Source organism: Arachis hypogaea, chromosome 5 (assembly GCF_003086295.3).
Source record: "Arachis hypogaea cultivar Tifrunner chromosome 5, arahy.Tifrunner.gnm2.J5K5, whole genome shotgun sequence".
Taxonomy (NCBI): domain Eukaryota; kingdom Viridiplantae; phylum Streptophyta; class Magnoliopsida; order Fabales; family Fabaceae; genus Arachis; species Arachis hypogaea.
Window position 1 is genome coordinate 27796063 of NC_092040.1, and position 9605 is coordinate 27805667.

General features: G+C 34.2%; 1 long non-coding RNA gene across 9 annotated transcripts; it reads right to left on the minus strand.

Moving 5' to 3' along the window:
• Positions 1-2793: 2793 nt before the first annotated feature.
• Positions 2794-8233, minus strand: LOC112801037 (uncharacterized). Of its 9 annotated transcripts, none has more exons than XR_003201688.3 (7): positions 7608-8065; positions 7372-7472; positions 6423-6673; positions 6110-6328; positions 5026-5178; positions 4263-4647; positions 2794-3100 (listed from the first exon to the last, which is right to left on the minus strand). It is a non-coding gene; the product is annotated as an uncharacterized lncRNA (long non-coding RNA). The 9 variants fall into 9 exon arrangements; XR_003201686.3 differs by having other exon boundaries at positions 7372-7486; XR_003201689.3 differs by having other exon boundaries at positions 6471-6673; positions 7372-7486; positions 7608-8064.
• Positions 8234-9605: the final 1372 nt, after the last annotated feature.

Below are 9605 nucleotides of genomic sequence, written 5' to 3' on the forward strand. Positions count from 1 at the left end.
TAAAAGAGTGATACATCTTTCATTCCACTTCCACTTCCTTACTATTTAGTGTAATGAAGGAAAAAAGTATAAATCATTCAAAGTCATCTTCAAAATTATCTTCTTCTGATTCTGTGTTATATTCTTGTGAAAGAATGACAAGATGATGTCTCATACAGCACTATAGACAAACCACTTTCTCTTACGAAACTCCATTCAACCATAAGTAAGGAACACATAATTGAGCATATAGCTAATAATACCTCTTCTGTCATCTCGAACCTTAGGGCCCTGAAAAAGATGATATTTTGTTATGAAGACTACATAGCCAAGAAGTATTACTAAAAATTTTAATCTTGTGAAAGATAAAACATACCTCATGGCAACATTCAGTACCATGGCATCAATAATACCTAAAATTACAGTATTAGCATTTAAAAATATACATTAAAGTATAGTCATTACTATTTTGATTATAGATAGAATGCAAAAAACTTGAGCCATCAGTGTCAAATAACTCAGAAGCTTCCTTAATCTCCTGCTTTTTCTGCTGGGTCAAATGATGGCGTCCTTTCGATTTGCTGTGCTTCCTTTTGATTATAGATGGCGTCCTTTCTGCTGGGTCAAACCTGAGAAAGAGACCAGAAAATAATATCAGAGTCCATAACCGTATAAAAAGACACCAAGCTTTCTCTATCCCAGCCCCAATTTGAACCTTTCTTTCCTTCAATTCATTCATTCATTCATGGGGCTCGCTGATCTGACCTGACCTGGGCTGGGGTGGGCATGAGAATCTAAAAGCAACAAAGAAAGATCTACTATATTACCTTTATCATCATATCATTTTCATCTAAATACCTTTGTTTAATTTTTACTTATTTGCATTAACTACTCACAATTAGTAACAAAATTAATAAATCAATTTACTCCTTAAAAATGATAATAAAAGGAAAAACAAAATAAGAAACTACTCATAGGTATTGGAGACTATCTAATTGGCCGAGAGTGGAAGGAATCATCCTAGAGAATCAATTATTGGAAAGATCCAATGTCTGAAGCTTTGGAAGGGTTCTAAGCTCTGGCAGAATTTGACCTGAGATATTGTTGTTCTACAGTAACCTACCCATAATGTGGAGAATTATGCTTAGGTTTCTCAGAAGGTGATACAAACTCCAATAATACAGATATGAAAACAAAAACTAAAGGAATACTGGAACAGAAAAAGAAAAAGACAGATGTTGAGGTGAATACACATAAGGACAAGCACTGCTTAGAAACTAGTAATTGTAATAACCAAAACAAGAAGAAAAATAAGATAAACATGTAGTGTTTGTAGAAGAAAAAAGTTGAAAGCTTAGCTACGGAAAAAAGAAGCATTGAAAGGGACAAATATGAATGCAAAATTGGAAAGAAGATTTGTTCTGAGTCCTCACACTTGACGAAGATTTGTTAGGTTTCCAATTGCTGCAAACAAAGTTCCAGAGAGAGAATTCCTTTGTTTTTCGTGTATGTATCTTCAGTGATGTAGCAGAATTCCTGCACATTCAATGGTTAATTTCCTCGTACTTCCTGAACATTGAGAATTGAAAAAAATAATAATTAATTAATTAATTAGAATTATGAAGTTTGATAAGATATACCATAAAGAAAAGCGTTGAATGAATGCCTACGATGCAATGAGCATGGAAGAAACACCGAGCATGGAGAAGCAGAGTTTATAGATAGGAATTTATCAATGTAAGAAATGGAGAGAAAAAGAATCTCTACTGCACACAACACATCACTAATTGCTTTATTTTCATGAAAGTTCTAAGTATAATAGTTTTGAACACTAACATGAATTCAAGTATACTGAGAGTTGAAGAACTTGTAAAGAAACTCTCTTGAACTTTGTTGAATCTATCAACCTCTTCCTCCTCCCTGAAGAAGTAAGTTTAGTTAGGCAGAGAAAAAGAAAAAAGGGAAGGTAATTGGAAGCATTGTGAAAAACCTAGCAATAAATTGATTGAATTGGAAGCATTCTCAGCCAACAATTAATAGGTACATAAGTTTATATAACCTCTCATGAACCTCTAGTAACATGGAATGATGCAATGACTGTGTGGAAATTTCATCCCAATTATTCTTCTTCTTCTCCCCTATATACACAATATAGACCTGCATATACACATAGCACTTTATTCATTTTTGCATTTATTGTTAATCATGATTGAATTTAAGAAATTAATACCCACTACAAGAAAAACACCCATTCAAGTACACTTAAAAAGTGTAGCCAAAACCAAAAAAAAATGATGCCTTAGGAAAAGGCTACGCTTTTTAAGCTTCGGAGACACTTTTGTAGGCGATGCCTATAGTAGTGTTGCCTATTCTCAAAGGCTACGCTTTTCTGTAGCAAAGGCTACGCTTCTCGCCTTTGAGAATAGGGTACGCTTTTTAAGTGATGCTGTTCAGAACCTAAGGCTACGCTTTTCAGCACTAATAGTTACCATAATTCTAAGGAATAGGCTACACTTTTCAGAGCTACTGCATCACTTTATAAATGTAGCAAATAGTATACCTATAGCTACTCTATATAAGTGTAGCCTTTTGTCCCTCATTTTTTTTAAAATTTCTGTTTATTTATATATATATATATATATATATATATATATATATATATATATATATATATAAACAGAAATTTCTAACAATTTTTTTATCTAAACTCTAATATTTGAGAATATAATATATATAATCCTGTATCGTTAATTAAATTAGTTAATTATTATAAAATAAAAATGTATACGCCCAAAATAATACCATACAATAATCTTTAAACAATAAAAATTATACTGAAACAAAATATAAGTATACAATGAACCAAAAATATTGGAATGATCATAATTTTGAGCATTCATACATCTCAAAGTAGAATAAGTATACTCATATAATGCACTTAGAGTTTACTACTAATAAACTAGGAAAAATCAAAATATTATATCACATAAATGTATCTTAGCTTCTAATAAAAGACATCATCATCAACCATACATCTTTTAATTTCCACCTTTGTCAATAAATCATTATGATAAGCATCTCAATCTTCATTCACATCTTCATTCACATCTTCAGAATTATCCTGCATAATTATATAGAAAAATAATTATAATTTGAAAAAGTACAAGAAGAAAAAAGTAATTAACAGATTAATAACACATACAATATCCGAGAGGCATAGGATAATTGAAACTACTCTACTTTTCATATCACCAAAGTCTTTTGCTTTAAAATAACAATCACATTCCGGGGGATACTATAAATCACCATGAAGGACAACTAAAAAACGGACTAACACAACTTCATACTAAATGGAAACTAAAATCAGAAAAATCAGAAAACCAAAACCAGAAAAATCAGAAAAAGCAGAAAAACCAGAAAAATTACAGCTTTCACCCTGATAACAATAATATTAAAATTACATAATGAAAAAACAAAACCAAAAAAACCAAATCACAGCTTCCATCTTCTTCAATTTAATTAAATCACCATGAAGGACAACTAAAAAACGGACTAACACAACTTCATACTAAATGGAAACTAAAATCAGAAAAATCAGAAAACCAAAACCAGAAAAAACAGAAAAAGCAGAAAAACCAGAAAAATTACAGCTTTCACCCTGATAACAATAATATTAAAATTACATAATGAAAAAACAAAACCAAAAAAACCAAATCACAGCTTCCATCTTCTTCAATTTAATTAAATCACCATGAAGGACAACTAAAAAACGGACTAACACAACTTCATACTAAATGGAAACTAAAATCAGAAAAATCAGAAAACCAAAACCAGAAAAATTACAGCTTTCACCCTGATAACAATAATATTAAAATTACATAATGAAAAAACAAAACCAAAAAAACCAAATCACAGCTTCCATCTTCTTCAATTTAATTAAATCACCATAAAGGACAACTATAAAACGGACTAACACAACTTCATACTAAATGGAAACTAAAATCAGAAAAATCAGAAAACCAAAACCAGAAAAATCAGAAAAAGCAGAAAAACCAGAAAAATTACAGCTTTCACCCTGATAACAATAATATTAAAATTAAATAATGAAAAAACAAAACCAAAAAAACCAAATCACAGCTTCCATCTTCTTCAATTTCAGTTCAAATTAAAAAGATATGGCATCCTCCTAAGTTCTAACAAATAAAAATTTTAAACTCAAAATCCTAATTAACAATTAACAATATATAAACAAATATTAGGGAATAAGAAAAAACTGGTCATACCATATTCATGTTTGGAATATGTGTTGATCCATGAGCGCTATTTGCATCAATTGGAGAGTGTTGGGCATCTTGTAACAAAGCTTCAATTTCTTCCGGCCTCATTCCAGGTTCAGATCGCTGAACAAGTAACTTAATCATGTTTCGCAATCCATGAAGGTCAGCCTCTTGGTGCTGCTGTTTGGCCTTCATCTCTCCAAGTTCAGCCTTCAAAGATGTGACTTCCTCCTGGTGTTGTTGCTTGAGGTCAGAAATTTCTGCATGCCTTTTTAAGTCACGTCGTGTAATAGATCTTCCGTAGCACCTAACCCGACCTGGTTGTTCTTTTCCAAATAAAGACTCAAAAGCTTCCTCATCTGTTTCACCAGCAGCTTCCTCAAAAATATATCTGTGGTGCAAGTTGAGCATCCAAACAAAATGAGTGTCTCAAGTAAAAAAAGAAAAAGAGGTTGCTGAGTTTCACGGACTAGTTTAAGCTTAGAGGAGGTCCTGATTCAAAAAGAAAACTAGTATATAGATTCCTTGATTTGTTCTGTGTTACTCTCTGACAATAGCACCTACACCTTAATAATAGGGTATCTCTTCTTCCCACTTACCAAACACCCATCACATTCACGGGCTACAACAAAATAACACTTTATTACTTATTACTTCTTACCACTCCAATTATTTAATTAAATAATATTCTTCTGCTCTATGATCCACTCCAGCATGTTATATCAATATTATATATATACATAGTTCATGATATTCATAACTAGTGTACCTTTGTTTGGCTATTCCATAATGGGAATGGCTCTTTCGGAAAACAGAGCACCCAAGGTCTCTGTTTTGCTCTGTTTCGTGGCTCTGTTCTTCAGCTCCAGTGGAGTTAGGGCACAGAATTCTCCGGTGTTCGCCTGCGATGTGGCCAAGAACCCTGCATTGGATTTAGAGTATGTCTATTTAATTTGTTTTAGATGTCATCAATAAGTCTAATCAATAACTTATTAATCGATCTATCTAGCTCCTTTGTTAAAAGTTCTCTTGTTTCATCTTTACAACGATGCTCTTGAAAAATGTGAAAGTATCCTTGGAAGCAATGCAACTATATATCCAGTTGTCAAAGAGTGTTCTTTAATAATGAAAAGAGTTGTAATAATAGTAATTTTTAGGGAAATAGTTCTAATTAACTTTATGCAAGCTGATTTTTTCACACAAATTTGAAGGAATCAAGAAATTTTAAGCGGAGAGAGTTTTAATGTTTCCTTTTTTCAGTCAAATACTTCAGATTTAATTCATTTTCAATTTCATTGGGTTTTGACCTTTTTTGTTACTATAATTAAAGAGACCAAAGAAATAAATGCAACCTCTCTTTAATCTAATCCTGTTTAATTACATGCAGTTTCTTGAATCTCAATCAACAAAGATTAAAGTTAAAGTAGACAAACAATAATCATTTGTTATCACAATAATAAAGTGGCATGCATCTTAATTAGATAGTACATGGCGCAAAACTATACTCATCACTGTACAGAGCCAATCTTTAGGAGATTATTTTTCAAAAGAAAAAAATTCATCTCAATTTGCTAAAAAAGGTGGAAAACCATCAACTACAAAATCAGACAAGTATAAAGAGTGAAAATTGAAGGATCTTGCTTTGATGACATGAGTAAGTTGGCAATGATACATATTGATGTCTAAGAGAACTAAAAATTTATATCAATTTCAAAAAAGAGAGACTACAATGACATTTAAGATCAGTGCAGGACTAACTTGAGTGTTATGTATATATCTTTGGATGACATGAGTACTTTTCTCCATTATAGAATCTTTTTTGGGGGGAGGAATTTAAAAAGCTTTTACAATACCTCAGCCTTCTTGATAGGATCAGCTTGGTTGCGGTACTGATCTAATAGTGTCTGCACGGCTTTCCCTTCTGGAGAGTTCCTCACATTCCTAGTGTGGACGCGAGCTTGAACTCGAACAAGAGCCTGCATGCACCTTGGAGTAACAGCAGCTTGCTTCCTCGCTAGCCTTCCGCGAAATATAGCCTGCAGCCTCACCACTGCCCTCAAAGCTCGTCTTGCCTGCAACATTCATCACATAATTAAGGTCAAAAACTCAAAATAAACAAGTAAGAGAAATACAAATACAATCACATGGAACACAAGTTTAACATACTGATAAAACTCTCTGAACACAAGGATCAAGCTTGCAACTATGAACTACCTCTCTGGTCAAATCAAAAGCCACCAATATTGTGCTCAAGCATTCCTTAGGAAACTACAGAAAATTGTGGCTTGATGTCTTACAATGGACTAAGCTTCAATAGGTCAAAGTCTTTCCATGGTTGAACTCATTCAAAATTAGGATCTAGTTAGTAATTCTTCTGCAAAAGATCATGCTGTGATCTTAGGAATCCTGATCCTTACCTGACCCAGAATTTTAGTAATTTAACATCAACTAACTATTGCATGTTAAAGATACTAGAATTAGAAGTTGAGAGTTTTGATTAAAGGAAAAAAAATTTAAATGATATTTCTGGCAAGGATTCAGTATCAATGAATAAGCTAATGAAAAAACCAACCATGAACAAAAGGAGAAATGATACATATTGATATTCTTAGATGTTGTAGTATAAAAAAACCTAAAAACAATCGAATTTCAATAAACTAAGTAGGATTTTGTCTCAGATAAGCAGAGATCTAATAACTAATTAACTATGTTGCATTTCGTATCAAAGTTCTTTGATCTTTCTTTCAACTGTTTAATGTAGTTTGAATGCTTTTAAACTTGATAACACTATTCAGCAGGCGTATATATAAGGAAGCAGGTCATGAAGATGAAAAAATTATAATTTGTAATTTTCCATTAATGATAATAAGTATGACTTAGTGCTAATGCTAATAGCATCACTATCATAGAGGTTTAGTGAACATTAAAATAGAGCATATGGGAATAGAAAGATCTGGCAACAGTTCAAGAAAAATTGATAGACCAACTACAATAATTTAATTTCTAACTTATATCATGTTAGTCAGAAAATTCTCTATCACACTAACTTATTCATTGATTCTAAGAAAGGAAAACTATATTCATGAAACACAACAGAATAGTTATAAATTGCTACCTACGATATCCTCAATTAGTTCTTCAACAGAATTCAAAGAAGAGCACCATTAAGGACAGCTTTTCCAGGATCTACTCAATTCAGATTTCAGTAAACAACAACTGCATCACTTGAACTAAACCAAACTTCAGATTTCACTGATAACAGGCAATTAGTGTACCAAACCCCCAAATTAAAAACCCTAAATCGGAACCCTAAACCTCCAAATTCAGAACCAAATGAAAATCTATACACACCTTCTCGACGATGGTGAGCAGAGAGAACGACGATGATAGGCGCGCGGCGACGGTCGGCACAGAGACAACAAGGGTGACATGCAACGGTGAGAGCAGAGACAACTTGGTTGAGTGGCGACAATGAGCGCAGATACGACGATGGTGACCAGCGATGGTGAGAGCAGGGACTACGAAGGTAGATGAACGGTCTGGGCGGCGCGCTACGATCTGTGCAAGAGGTCGACTTAGCTTCGAGCGTTCATTCAGTGGTTAGTGTTGAGTGGTGTGTGACGGTGAGTGGTGAGTGGAGGTCAGTGGTGAGCTCCGATTCGCGAGGCAGGAGGGTTTTCTGCGGGTGATCGATGACGAGCGAGCTGAGGGTGAAGACGATGAGGGTTTTCTTTTAGTAAAATGGTTTTCTTTGTGAGCTGAGTGTGAGCATAGCTGAGGGTTTTTCTTTAATTTCTTTGTTTTTCTTTGTGAGCATAGATCGGGGTTTTCTTCTCTTGGAGGGAAAATTTTCACTAAGTGTAAGCTGGATAAAAAGTTAAGAGGGAAAAAAATTAGAAGTGTTAAGAGGAAAAAAATTTACAAGTGTTAAGTTTTTAGTTCTAGATACATTAGGCATCACTTTTAAAATGCACCCAAAACTTAATAAATAGGCTACCCTCTAAAAGCGTTCCCTTTGATACGAAAAGTGAATCTATAGGTATCAATCTATCGCTACGCTTTATAAGTGATTTCGATAATACCTAAGGCTACACTTTTTAAATGATGCTGCAATTGTGTATCCTTTTCTCTTATAAAAAGGCAACACGGAGAAAAGCGTAGCCTATTCATAGAATAGGCTACGCTTTTCAAATGTAGCTTAAAAAAAGTGTGGCTGAATGGGTATTTTTCTTGTAGTGACCACTATATGTATATCACTTAGCTTGAATTTAAGAAAGTAATACCACTGAGCCTGGAACTGGAGGATCTGTGTGTAAAATGGAAAAATCTCCTCAGTATTTTGACTGTTTTCCATCAAAAGAACGAAAACCTTGGCAGGAACATCAGCAACTTTGAAAGCTTCTGCGGTTGCCCGTATTGACCACAAGCTAGGGAAAACATTGAAAATTCAGCACAAGAAACTCAGAAAAGACGCACATCATGATGATGAAAGTGAAAATAGAAAGAAAAGGAAAAATACACAGTACATACAGTTGTTTCTGAACATGTTTGGGCCTTGAACGTCAAAGCATAGCATTATATGCTAGCGACTCGAAAAAGCATATTCAATAAGCACATACACTAGACCTTCTCAAAGAACATATATACATCCTAAAAACATTCCTCAATTTCCCCAATCTGATAATAGAATTAGCTTCCTAAGATTACGGAAGAGAAAAAACCCTAACCTGAGACATGATTGCAGTGAGCAGTGAGAAATACAGCAGAGACGGTTCAGGCAGAGCAGCGAGGACGTGAGGCATTGATGAGCCATCGAGCAGCGATGACCAGAGACGGCTCAGGCAGCGCAAGGCAGAGAAGAGGGATTACAGCAGCGACGGATCCGGCAGCGCAAGTTAGAAACGACAACAGCAGCGCAGGGCAGAGATAGCTCTAGAGGTGCAGGAAGCGGCGGTGGCGACTTCTTTCTCCATTGTCGCCTTCTCCATATTTCTCCTCTTCCTTCTTCGATGCCTGATCTCCCTCTCTCTCGTTCTCTTTGTCATTCTTCGTGTCCCTTCCCATTACCGTGCTCACTTTTTCCAGCACAATGTAGAACCCTAAACCTAGCCCCTTTCCTTGCTCGTTCTCGTCTGAGAAATACTTCTATTATTTCCTGCTAAGTTGGATTCGTTTTATTTCAAAATCGGTGGAGAACTGGATACTGGGAAGCAAATCTAAATTATGTACCAATTATAAGATTTATTTCTGAGAGAGGTATTAAAAATTTTAGGCAACACTTAAGAGTCGAAGTTTAAAATAAATTTAAAGACAACACTTATAAAATGTAACCTATTGATTTTATAATAA